Genomic DNA, 14,434 nt, shown 5'->3' with positions numbered 1-14,434 from the left:
GCACTATTCTCTTATTCTCTAAAGTGTCAATAAATTACGTCAAAGTTTATTAAAAAATGTCAATTAAATAATCTTTAATAAAATAATCACATTTATTGAGCAAAAAATTCTTTGATCTTATTCTTAAATACGGCAGCACTCAAGAAAATATAGCAGCAGCAGTATTTGAGAAATACGCGTCTGCTGAGTGACTGAGCCTTCTAATGCTTATATTTACGATACTTCAGATCTACCGGTATGAGTGAAACATAAAGGATAGCATCACAGATAATTTTGGGAAAATAGTCGCTTGTAAAATGTTTGAGAAATGCGCGTTTACAAAACGCCAGTGTGCTAGCGGCTTTAATATCTGTCGCATAATCTGTAAGAACGTCGTACGCCGTAACCGAAGAATTTAATAAGTGACAACAATTCCCATATTGTCCATATTTCCCGGCGTATTAGGTAACGTAACATCGGGCAATAATGTCGGGCTAACGGTAAATTGAGGAAAAACGTGTCGGTACATTTTATTTCTGTATTTTTGGTTGTTCCAAATAAAGTGATTTCACTCTCTTTCTAGTACTCTATGAATGACGATAAAATGGACCCAGCGATGGCCATATCTTTCTCTGCTTTGGAAGGTGATCGTTTGACAACTGATGCTATTACCATATACCATATAAGTAAGGTAAGTACAGTAGCCAATCTATATCTATTTCTATACTCTATACTTATTATGAAACTGGTCAAATTCTATACAATTAATTCGCAATTTGAGATTTTACTATTTGTAACACTGTCTGTCTGTCCGCATCCGTCCTGTCCGTCATGTCATATTCGGGCATCACTCTGAAACTACTGAATGAATTCAAATTAAACTTGGCACAGTTTAGACCATAATACGGAGAAGGTTATAGAATTTATTTATTGTGGAAATAAAATGAGAAAGGGGTGAAATAGGGGTTGAAAATGTGTATGGAGAGTCCTTCATACAAATTTTCAACCCCTATTTGTTTGGAAGTCCATGCAAGAGGCATATGTCCAGGAGTGGACGTCCATCAGCTGATAATGATGATTACAATGACCAACGGGGCGTGAATCGTACCACCACCCCGTAATGAGACCGACCGCTCTTACCGCTGAGCTATTGAGGCTCTAATGTATGTTTAGAATGTAATGGATGAGGATGCACTGTCACAGTATTGATGAGTTTCTGTGTCGAATTACGTGCTCAGACTTGAAAATGTAGCAGCGGTAGACCCTTCATTAATTAAATAGATGACTTTAAATGAATTACATATTTTAGGTCTATTGACAAAATCAAAGACAAAATGAATCATCATTTCAGTATATACCTACTCGTTATAAGAGTAATATAATAAGCAAAACGTGATAATTAAACTCAACAGACAGACGTACCGCTAACCGATTTAGCGTTCCGGTACGACGCCGTGTAGAAACCGAAAGGTTTGTGGATTTTTATCCTCCTCCTAACAAGTTAGCCCGCTTTTATCTTAGTTTATATCGTCACTTACCATTAGATTAAGATTGTAGTCAAGGGCTAACTTGTTAAGAATAAAAACAAAAAACTTTGATATGAGAAGAGCATACTTATGAATATCTAAAATAAACAGTATATTTAAATATTGATTTTAGTAATAGCCTCCAAAAATTTTATAATAATAGATATGTCACTAGCGCGTCGAAACTGAGGCGAACAAAGGTGGCTAATTGTCTTAATTTCATTTAGTTGCCTAATATTGTCTACAATGTCGAGTTGTGTATTCAGGAAGTGTAAAAAATACCTATACTTAATATTATAAATGCTAAATTAAGTCTGTCTGTCTGTCTGTCTGTTACCTTCTCACGGCTAAACGGCTAAACTGATCAAGATGAAATTATGGTATATGCCAAATGGGGTCTTGGAGCAAATATAGGGTAATTTTTGACCATAAAATAAAAATAGAAGGGGTGCAATAGTGGTTGAACGCGCGGGCGTCCGCTAATATATTATATACATAAATGTAAAATAATGTAAGTAAACACAAAATTATGCATGTGTGCCGCTCAGTGGAGCAGCTAAATTTGGATCACATTTTGCGGTGATTTTATAGGCACGTAACATGTCTATAGTATAAAATCGTTGGATAGCCCCTGAGTTCGTACGCTTAGGTGGACAAGTGGTTAGCGCATGCAAATTCGTTGCGAGCGTTGACCCGGCTCGATGTATGCAGATAATGACTATGGAGACACTCCTCGAATGTAATCAACTAAGTTAGATAGCCTATCTAAACTCATTCGAGCCTTATCTAGTGATACTGCATGTCACTCATACGTATCACCTCAAACGAAATCAAAATAGTCAAAGGGCTAGAAACAAGATATGTATTTGTTGGAGGATTGGATGGTAGCGCCATCTTACATTGATTAGGTGGCGACATCTGTTAGAAACGTCAAAGAGTGCGTGTCGTTTATCTGTCAGTTGTTTGTCTGTGGACGTCTCTCAGTTGGCGATCTCTGAGAGAGCTCGCGGTACATTTTATGTGTATTCGGTTGAGCGCTTTGCCTTGATCTGGTCAGTTTTGCAGTGTGTTAAAGAATTGGGTGAGTCAGCTATACGTATAGTGAGGCCATTTTAATAATAACATTGCATTGCTAGTTACTTAGCTGGAAGGCAACACGAGTGGAGAAGGGGGGTATTAGTATACTGTAAAAAGATCCTTTAACCCTGCCACTGGCGGTTACCAGCCCGCAATTTCACTCGTGGCTTTTTTTTTATTCTTTACAAGTTAGCCCTTGACTACAATCTCACCTGATGGTAAGTGATGATGCAGTCTAAAATGGAAGCGGGCTAACTTGTTAGGAGGAGTATGAAAATCCACACCCCTTTCGGTTTCTACACGGCATCGTATCGGAACGCTAAATCGCTTGGCGGTACGTCTTTGCCGGTAGGGTGGTAACTAGCCACGGCCGAAGCCGTGCCGACAAATTAAGAAAATCTCTATCTGCCCAGCCGGGGATCGAACCCAGGACCTTCGTCTTATATATCCACTACTGCGCCACGGAGGCCGTCAAGTGGCTGCCTTAAGCTAGTTTAATCTTGGTTTACGTGTGATAGTATCAGCGCTGTATTTGATTAATATTGTAGTTAGAGGGTAGAACTGTATAAGTAAGTTAAATGATCCGTTCGGTGATGAACGTTAGTGTTACTTTGTGTATCTGCCATCCTTGACTTAGCTTAGAACCTGCTCTTAGACTACGGTTTCGCCGACATCAGAAGTAATATATAGTCTGTTCCGCCGTCACATTATCATACTAGACTCCGCGCCACGAAAGAAGTCCCGCGGCTAAAACCTGAACTAAAATTGACAGCGCCTTACACCAATGACAATAAGGTCGCCATTCCCAAATGACAATGAGCGCCCTTAAGATATTAGTGCCGCGTCTACGGGACTTGTTTTGTGGGCCGCAGTACACTCAGACTTTCTGTATAAGATGTACATGGCGAATCGGATTAAACTATGAACGAAGGATAACATGGTAAGGAGGCGATTTCCTTCGAAGCTAACTTCCAGACTTCGGTGCGTCTCATCTATACTAATATAATAAAGCTGAAGAGTTTGTTTGTTTGATTGAACGCGCTAATCTCAGGAACTACTTGTCCGATTTGAAAAATTCTTTCAGTGTTAGATAGCCCATTTATCGAGGAAGGCAATGGACTATATATTATCCCCGGATTCTTACGGGAACGGAAACCAAGCAAGTGAAACCGCGCGGCGTCAGCTAGTAACAAATATGTTCACTGAAAATTTTCCCTTTTGATTTTAAATATCTTTCTTGCAAAAATTGGCTCTTGTAATATTTTTAAACCGACTTAAAAAAGGAGGAAGTTTTAAATTCGACGAGTATTTTTTCTAATTTATAAAGTTACTAGTAGAAGTCAAGTGTCTTTTGAAAGGTGCTTTAAGATGGAATTAAAGCACTTCTGTAATTTACCCATAATACCCTATAACCTAAAAAAAATAATATAGAAAAAAATAAAATAAATAAAAATAATAGTTTCGTTTGTACACAATGTGAAAAGTTAGACTTCACGTAAACGTAGATTACGAGTACCTACGCGTAAAAGGATAATTTCGAATTTCAAAAACAAAAATATAAATGGAGGTAAAAAGTCAATTTTGTTTTCACAAGTAAAGATGAAAGGGGCGTTTAGATCGATTTTCTTCCCTCCCCAGCTCGTTGCTCGTGAAACAATAACCCAGCACCTGCCGCTGTCACAGGACAAAGCGTTGAAGCCATTTTACGCAGATTTTACGTCCCTTTTACGGATCAAAATTAAATTTTGAAGCGAAACGTACTTAATCGAATTCGCTTAAGTTCTAAATGTAATTAGATCACTATTTTCTTGCAATTACATTTGAAAACGATGAAATCCTTACTACTTTTTATTGAGAAAATAATATATATAAAATAAGGAACTTAAGCTAACTTATCTTACTAACTATTCAAATCTTGCCCACGTGGAATGGTAGCAAGAACTACTTAATCCTACTGTTATAAACGCAAAAGTTTTAATGGATGTTTGGATTTTTGTTACTCTTTTAACAGCTACAACTACTGAACTGAATTGGCTGAAATTTTGAATGGAAATAGATTTTACTCTGGATTAACATATAGGCTAATTTTTATCCCGAAAAAAATCCTTAGATTCATGAGATTTACCAAAACCTTATGATTTTGATGGTACGAGTGTTTGTTACTCTTTCACGCCTCGGTTCCTAAACCGAATCGCCTGAAATTTGAAGTAGAGATATATTATAGATTAACATATAGGTTACTTTTTATCCTGAAAAAATCCATGGATCCCGAGGCATTTGTGAAAAAGTAAATTCCACGCGGACGAAGCCGCGGTCGTCCGCTAGTACTTATAATTAATGCGAAAGTAAGTCTGACGGTATGTCGGTCTGTTACTTTTTGGCAGCTAAGCCAAACCGATTTGGATGAAATTTGATAAAGAGATAAGTAAGACTTTGAAGCTGAATAAAATTGAAGTATCTGTTTGTAATTTTTATTAAATAACTTTCATGCATACATGAAAAGCAATGTCGTGAAAAACGATATTTATCAAAAAAAAATTGTCTGTCTGTATGTATGTTTTGTCTCCAGTCTCTAATACGGCTAGACCAATTTTGTCGAGACTTTCGCTGGCAGATAGCCGATGGTATGACGAGTCACTTATGTTACTTTCATTTATTTTTGATTCCACGCAGATGAAATCGCGTGTAACAGCTAGTATTTCTCATGTTTAGTGCGTTCTACACAATGTTAAACATCATAAAAAAGTAAAAAAATAATTGACAGCGGTGGGATTCGAACCCACGCCCTTTCGGACTGGTGCCTAAAACCAGCGCCTTAGACCGCTCGGCCACGCTGCCGTATGACGGGAGCGGTCATATTAACTTAATACTTCGATTACATTCAAATATACTGTAATTAACTATCATATTACTGCATGTAACATGTATGAATATGTATGTTAGTGAGATTGGAACTAAGGAAGTACTACCACCATATTTAATACTGCCACAAAGTAGCCATGCTGTTTTCCGGTTTGATGGTTCCTTTATCGGTGAAATTACAGACAGTTAACACTTAAAAGGAACACCCAAGTCTCTATTTATGTACCTACCAGCGGCGAAGAATCCATACAGATTGATTCCTACCGGGTTACCTTTTAAAATCCATAAGTACATACTTACGAATTATTACTGTAATGAATATGTATGGATCTATGACAAACCGGAGTTTTTATCATAGAGTAAATTTTAAATTATTTGAATTTACACAAACCTAACTACATTATCTCTTTATATTTTGCAGGATCACAAAAAGCTTAAGAAAGAAAATGATTATTTCGAAATTGTGCAGCGGAGTGTCCGTTACTATATAATTTCTTATTTATATACAAAATTGTCATAGACTTTATAGAATTATGCTTTATAAAACAAATATTCACAGATAATAGAAATTGATTTGACTATGCAATTATAAGGCCGAGGGCGCACTACCAATTAGCCACATTTTAGCGTTAACACAAATTATATTATGTTTATTTAGTATTTAGTCATGAAGTTCCAAACGCACTGATATGGGGGTCAATAAAAGCCCCTTTTAAAAAAAAGATCTTTATTACTAAAAGATAGAATAAATACACTTTAACTTTATTTTAAGTTAATTAAAACAATATGTCTTTACAGTTTCGCGGCTAAGTGACTGGGTCTCTAAGTCTAGCAGCTTTTAATACTAGATAATAGCCTATATTATTAATAGCTTATTAACTTATTCATCAATATGGGGTATAATGGTTAGTTTAACAACACCTTAAAAATAAATCAACAGAGAAAGTCGCGGGCTATTAATATAGATTGAACGACTCGCAAATATGCTGACAATGATTGACCTATAGCGTTCCCGTCAAAAATGTATTCCATACGATGTTGCGATGTGCAGCGCACCGGAAATAGGAAAATTGCATGCCGTTAGCGACGCGAGCTCGCGCGTATACAATTTCACAATATTGGACTAAGCGCCTGTGAGGTCCAGATCTTTGCATTATAAATAAAACCTTTTTAAATATTGGATAGAAGCAGGCGTTACTTTGCGGAAATTCATCATGATTATATAATGATTTATTTATTTTGCTATCATCCGCGAAAAGTCGACGAAGTCGAAGTCGTGGGTTCGTCGACTTTTCGCAGATGATAGCAAAATAAACAAATCATTATATAAAACTTTTTTAACAAAAAAAATCAACCGACTTCAAAATCACAAAAATAAAGTAAAAAGCAAAAAATAACATTGTATGTGCTACCTTCTGATCATTTTGAAGGCGGTGTCAAGCAGTGGCGTATTAATTAGCGTAATTTAACAGTTTCTTTGGCATATTATGAGTTATATTCCCAGTGACCAGTAAGGGTTCATTTACACGGGCGGCAACTCTACCGACGACCACAGTCGACTGCAGTCGGCGACGCCGTCGCCTGCCGCCGAGACCACGTCGACTGCAGTCGACTGCCGTTGGCTGCCGCCGAGACGTCGCTGACTGCAGTCGGCGACGCCGTCGCCTGCCGCCGAGACGTTGCTGACTGATTGGATGGTTGACCCTTGATTCTTGATTCTGATTCTATGACCTCACAAAGCCCCCTCAAAATAAAGAGTTTAAAGAGAGAATGGAAGCATGAACTGAAAAAAATTACTTACAACTTTTTTAAATCACAAAGTTCTGACTATTACAGGCTCTCGATTTATTTGGAAACGTATTTGGATATTTTCTCGATGTGTGAGCAGGGGCACACGATGCGTTGCGGCGGCGGTGCGGCGCCGGAGCGGTGTCGCTGCGTCTTACATATATATCTGTGGCATGTCGCACGATGCGTTGCGGTGGCGGTGCGGCGCCGCAGCAGTGTCGCTGCGTCTTACATATATATCTGTGGCATGTCGCACGATGCGATGCGGTGGCTGTGCGGCGCCGAAGCGGTGTCGCTGCGTTTTACATATATCTGTGGCATGTCGCACGATGCGTTGCGGTGGCGGTGCGGCGCCGGAACGGTGTCGCTGCGTCTTACATATATATATGTGGCATGTCGCACGATGCGTTGCGGTGGCGGTGCGGCGCCGCAGCAGTGTCGCTGCGTCTTACATATATATCTGTGGCATGTCGCACGATGCGATGCGGTGGCGGTGCGGCGCCGGAGCGGTGTCGCTGCGTTTTACATATATATCTGTGGCATGTCACACGATGTTCTCCGGCACCGCACCGGATATAGGCGTAAGCCGAAAAACAATAATTTTTTTATAATCTAAAATTACCTAAAAAATGACTTACTACTTTACTCACTCTATCTGTAATGTAGGCATGAGGATGCTCTTCTAACTATACTACTACTTGCTTGGATACTTTGTAAAGCATCAATGTTTCATCGTCAAGAAACTTCCAAACTCTAAACTTAAAGTTAAACGAACTGTATCGCGTTTGAGTCTGATAAATAATTCCCTCTAACCAGAGAGGTTACTTTAAAATCCACTTGTCTACATCTAAAAGTCTACTTAAATGTTCGTGATCCATGTACATTTATAATTTTTTTAATGGCGCTGCTAAGCCATACTTCCATCTCATATCATTTATAGAATATGGACGTCCACTGCTGGACACAGGCCTCTTGCATAGACTTCAGAACACAACGGTCTCGAGACAACAGCATCCAGCGGCAACCCGCTTGATGTCCTCCGTCCACTTAGTCGGGGGTCGACTAACACTGCGCTTTCCGATGGGGGGTCGCCATTCCAATCAGATGTTCCGCCTGAGGGTAAGTGGAAAACTATCGCACCATTCTGCAGAGCATGCATAGCATAGAACATCCTGTAAAGTTTTATCCTGTGTCCATTAACCTGATGCTGTTAAGCCCTATCGATCATATTTATAAATAAGGATTAAGAGTTACACCTCAATTTTTTTCAAAGTAAATTGGACCGAATCACTACTTCTAAAAGTTCACTTTTCTTTGAAGAAAATTGAGGTTTAATCCATTTTTGTAAATGTAGCCGTATGTGTCTGTAATTACATCGACAACCATGACCTTCAAATTATAACAGCAATGCTGCTTGGCGGCAGACATAATCACAGTGGTAGCACTTCCTCCGACGAGCTCTGTCACAAAAATCTCTATAATGTAAGGTTTTTTTTTTATTCTTTACAAGTTAGACCTTTACTACAATCTCACCTGATGGTAAGTGATGATGCAGTCTAAGATGGAAGCGGGCTAACTTGTTTAGGAGAAGGATGAAAATTCACACCCCTTTCGGTTTCTACACGGCATCGTACCGGAACGCTAAATCGCTTGGCGGTACGTCTTTGCCGGTAGGGTGGTAACTAGCCACGGCCGAAGCCTCCCACCAGCCAAAAATAGGAGTAAATCTTAATCTTCCCATAGATATTGTATAGAACTTTACGATGATATGATTCTGCAAAAACTTATCTTCGAAGGATTCTTATCTCCGGCCAAGTCAGACAAGGGAAGTAAGCTCCAGAAACGTGAATAACTGTAATCCTAATATCCGAGAAATAAAAAAGTTTCATAAAGCATTCCTGCGTTTTTATACGAGCAAATATCTACAAAGGTACCTATAACCGCGCAAGCGAGCTCCCAAAGGGAACTCGTATCTCATCGCATTTATGAGACGTAATATCAAAGCACAAGAATCCTTATAAAGGTAAAATGGCGGATTAACATTTAAGATAACGCTGAAAACGTTCGCCTTTTTTCTCTCTCAGCTGAATTGAAAGGGCCCACGTATGCCGGAATATCGGGGAAAGACTTTTTTTCTTTTATCACAACATACGAGTAGATAATCGGTTTGTTCCTCGTGATATCGGGTTATTAAGGAACTCTGTACGTAATAAATTCTCGTAAAACGCAATAAAACTCTAATCCCTTTTGTCATAATGCCGACCACTAACGACCAAGTCGACAGTGCTGCATGCAGCGCGCGTAGGGATGTAGCAGTGAAAAAAATATAGAAACATGGTTATTTGCGGTAGACGGCGCTGCCGACTTAATTAGTATAGTAATAATTTATGGTAAGTAAAGTAGGTAGAATGTTTGAAATATGATCTAACCCCTGAAAATCACAAGCTGTTAATATTGTTAGCGAAACTTTATATACAGGATTGGGTCTTTAGCGACATAAAATAGTAGATTGTTATATAAGGGGCTAAAAAGACCCATTATATACGAGGTATTTTTAGGGCCCGAGACGTAAGGCGAGGGCCGCCTAAATAGAAACCGAGTTTATAACGGGTTTAGCCCCACGTGTTACACTCTGCTTTTCACTACGATTGCGAGAAAATAAAATAGTTTAGTACAATGTTCAATGATTTATTTTAATTGAAAATTAAATGTACAAAGTCTACAATTTTGGATATTAAGGGAGATGCTTTTACCCGGTAACATAATTTCCGACTACTGTGAAGATGAATAATGAATTTGAGGTAAACGTGGGAGATAATAGTTTAAAAAACTCCTTTCGTAAGTAAATCCATTCGTTGTTGTTTTCTCCACTTTTTTTTTTCTCACAAATTTTTCGTAGGTATTCGTAGGTATCGTAAGTAAGTATTTAAGTAAATGCGTCTCGACTTTGATGGTAACAGATTGAAAATTTCATCCATCTCCAAATTAAGATTACCATTCTCAATAGATAAAGACAACAATAACAATCATTGTTGAAAAATATGTAAGTTACGGTCACAAATTTACAATGAATTTCTAAAAAATTAAGGGTGTATTATTTACGCCAATTGTTTTTTTAAATTCTCGCTTTTTAATTTTATTTTTTTCACATGAGAAAAAGGCAAAGGTATTTACACCGTAAAGGATGTCCCAAGTCTTCAAATCTCGCTCTTTTCGCAACTCAATAAAATTAAATAAAAAAGTAAACGCATTCCACAGACAAGAACGGTGCATTTCATTCCAATTTAAAGTTTTTTATTTATTTTTCAAAACAATCGGGGCCTTACCTATAATGATTTTATTTTCGAATAAAACCTCTTCCGTTTTATAGTAGGCTAGTACTTGGCTAGTACTCGTAACAGACAAGAATTAAAAAAACAAAATTATTTTAGTCCCTAGAGGCTAATGTGCTTGTTTAGCCCCGCTGTGGAGTGGTAATATAACAGTGTCTTTGAGCAAGAGTAGTGAAAAAGAAGTTAATAACCCACCGATCTCCTAATATAGGTCAATGTAAGAACCAGCAAAAATCCCGGCAGCGAGAACTCTCAGAAGATATTTAAAAAACTGACTTTATATCACATTTTAAATTTTTACTGACTCATCTCAAAACCTCACCCTGTATATTTCCTGGCAGATTGATAGCAAGGCGCTTCCAGCGGCATTACTATGTGCATCGCATTAAGGTAACCGGTGCATTCAGGGTTGCCACATCTAAGCATCAAAATACTTTAAAAACTATAACTTTTTCAGAAGGCTTTCTTTCCAAAGCGTAATATTTCTTTTGAGAATGACACACATAGTATGGCAATAAAACTATATAGGTACTAGCAGGCCAAATAGTTCGAAGAGCCGATGGACGTTGGTGTCCCAATGTGCTGGTGTAGGGGCTGACGCAGCGCTTAGTTTAACCGCCATGTAATGCGACCCCGCACCGGAAAGCGCAGTGTTGGTCGACCCCCCACTAGGTGGACCGAAGAAATCAAGCGGGTTGCAGGGAGCCGCTGGATGCTGGCTGCTCGAGACCGTTTTGTTTAGAAGTCCATGCAAGAGGCCTATGTTCAGCAGTGGACGTCCATAGGCTGATAATGATGAGGTACTAGCAAACGCCATAGAGTTTAAAAAAAGCCATATTATGGTAGTAATAATAATTATTATTGTAAGGCTCTTTGAATTCTCACGTTGTATGTGTTGTCGGAATGGGCAGAAAATCCATGGTATTATTAGAAAACAGGAATTAACTTTGATGCAAACTGACTAAGAATATTGGCATTACGAATTCAGATAAATTCGAAATATAAATAGTTTCTAAACAGGAAATAAAATACAAGATAAACTTGTAATCAAGAAAAGAATAATATTAATACGGGGTTCATTTTTGGGTCTTATAATCAAGATTCCAAAAATGTGTTAAAATAATTATTATTTTAGTATGGCAACCCTAGGGGCGGCCAGGTTGAGCGTATTCATGCGCCAGTTAACTCAAAGATTTGGAAATTTTACACAATTTCAAACGGAAAGAGGTGGAAATATGATTCCAATTTATTCATAACGGAATACGATTTATAGGTACTTTAATAACGATCAAAATGTGTCTCACAAAAACCTTAAACAGTGTGGTATATTTCATCCACGTCTACGACTAAGTCCTAATAATTATAGATGGTGTAGTTTCGGAGCCTAATTGAAACAAATGAACAAACAAAGTGATTATTAACGACCTCTCAGGCGCAGTTATTTTTTTTGTTTTTAAAGAATATTTGCCACATCATTTATAATATGACCAATATTCTCATTCCCCTCCAACTAGTCAAGAAAGACTGTGCTAGGAGTGGGTACGACAATAGACCAACAGGGTGAGGATCGAACCACAGCCCCTCGGTGATGAGTCCAACTGCTCGAAATTAAATTCATTCTCTCCCAAAATTGCAACACTAATATGGGTAATAATGGCGGATTGATGACGTTTTTAATGCAGTAGTGGATTTGATGCTGTCAATTGTCATGTCATAGTTATCTCAGTGATAGAACACAAAAGGTATGCATAAATGATATAAAGTCGCACGGTTCCACTACCATAATGGGCGTCCCACAGGGTTCAATTTTGGGTCCTTTTCTATTTTTAGTGTACATAAACGATTTACCATACCATGTCAGCGGCATATGTGAGATTGTACTGTTTGCTGATGACACATCCTTAATTTTTAAGTCCGACAGAAATAAAGATAACTCTGACGACGTAAACCGTGCCATATCGCATGTGTCGCATTGGTTCACTGCAAATAATCTACTTTTGAATGCCAAGAAAACTAAATGTATTGAGTTTTCATTGCCAAATGTTAAAAAATTAGATAAGTCTATAATGATCGATGGTGAAACACTGGAAATGGAGAGTTCCACAGTTTTCCTGGGAGTGACCTTGGATTGTAAACTTCAGTGGGGTGCTCATATAGAAAAACTGTCTGGTAAACTTAGCTCAGCGGCATTTGCCGTGAGAAAAATAAGACAGTTTACTGATGTTGATACAGCTAGGCTTGTTTATTTTGCGTACTTTCACAGCGTAATGTCTTACGGTATTTTATTGTGGGGCAAGGCTGCCGATATACAATCTATATTTGTACTTCAAAAAAGAGCAATTCGAGCAATATATCAATTAAAATCACGCGAGTCCCTTCGTCAAAAGTTTAAAGAAATAGGTATACTAACAGTAGCCTGTCAATATATATATATATAACAATATAGTATATGTAAGACAAAATATTAATTTGTACAAACGAAAAGGAGATTTAAACCCACGTCTTACTAGACACGGGCATAAGTTAGTTATTTCTGCATATCGTCTCCAAAGAGTAAAAAAATCTTTTGTAGGTTTGGGTGTACTCTTCTATAATAAGATCCCCAAGACTGTGATGGACCTGCCAATGCATAGCTTTAAGCAATGTGTTAAAAAACATTTACTTAGTCGAGGGTACTACAACATTGATGAGTTCCTTAATGATAAAGATGCTTGGAGGCCGTTGGATCAGCTTCCACCTTCACACAGAAAGTAAAACTATAAGAAATGTAAACAGTAATTGTTATTAATTGTAAATTATAATACTGTATGACTTTTTCAAAAGAGCAACTGTTGAGTTTCTTGCCGGTATCTTCTCAGCAGAACCTGCCTTCCGAACCGGTGGTAGAATCTTTACAAATAGTCAACTGACGTGTCAAAAGTGCTTGTAAACTGAGCCTACTTGAAATAAATGATTTTTGATTTGATTTGATTTGATTTGCTCTATGAGCGCCATCTTGATATAACTTAACAATTTGGGTTTTCGTTTTATTTATTTCATTATATTTAGTAAACTTTTTTTACATAAATATATTTTAATAAACTCTGACGGCCGCGTGGCGCAGTGGGTAGTGACCATGCTTTTTGCATCAACGGCCGTGGGTTCGATTCCCACAACTGGAAAATATTAGTGTGATGAGCATGGGTGTTTTCCAGTGTCTGTGTTTATTTATACATTATATAAGTATTTATATGTAGTATATAATTGTATTTTAATATTATAATATCAACTATCTTAGCACCCATAACACAAGCTACTCTGTTTGCTTACTTTGGGGCTAGATAGTGATGTGTATTGTTTAAGTATATTTATTTATTATTTATTTATTCTTTAATTTTTAATGATACGGGGTACAAGAGTGAAATGAACCATCGCCTTTGATATGAGTCAAGTGCCCTATAGGCACTATGACAATTTTCATTGAATAAACAAACAAACATAAAATCTTTCCTTTTTGTATTATAGATTGAAGCACGCAGGGGCCCGTGTTGACGGGAATTAGGCTTCACAGAGCGCGAGTCGTGAAGAGGTAATATTGTATTACAAAGGACTCAGACCCGTGTGTTACAATGGTCGTTGTTTGCTTAATCCTAAATAGTAGGAAATTGTACTATGTTGTGTTCTACGTATTCACCTGTAAGTTACAACTAAAAGTACCTACCTAGAATTATTTAGATATTCTATGTAATGACTAACAGACTAGGTTCAACCCGTGTGGTTCCCGTTCCCGTAGGAATATGGGGTAAAATATACGGGGGCCTATAGCACTCGGGGACAGTGTAGCTTCCCGTCAGTGAAAGAATTTTTAAAATTTTATTTAGACGTAGGTCC

At 37.8% G+C, this 14,434-nt stretch overlaps 1 non-coding gene across 1 annotated transcript; it reads right to left on the bottom strand.

Annotated features, from left to right (window-relative positions):
- Window positions 1-5,340: 5,340 nt before the first annotated feature.
- Trnal-uag (transfer RNA leucine (anticodon UAG)) lies at window positions 5,341-5,420 on the bottom strand. Its single transcript has one exon. It is a non-coding gene; the product is annotated as a tRNA-Leu (tRNA).
- Between the last annotated feature and the right edge of the window lie 9,014 nt (window positions 5,421-14,434).

Source organism: Bicyclus anynana, chromosome 1, assembly GCF_947172395.1.
Source record: "Bicyclus anynana chromosome 1, ilBicAnyn1.1, whole genome shotgun sequence".
Lineage (NCBI taxonomy): Eukaryota > Metazoa > Arthropoda > Insecta > Lepidoptera > Nymphalidae > Bicyclus > Bicyclus anynana.
This window is presented reverse-complemented; position numbering and strand designations above follow the sequence as displayed.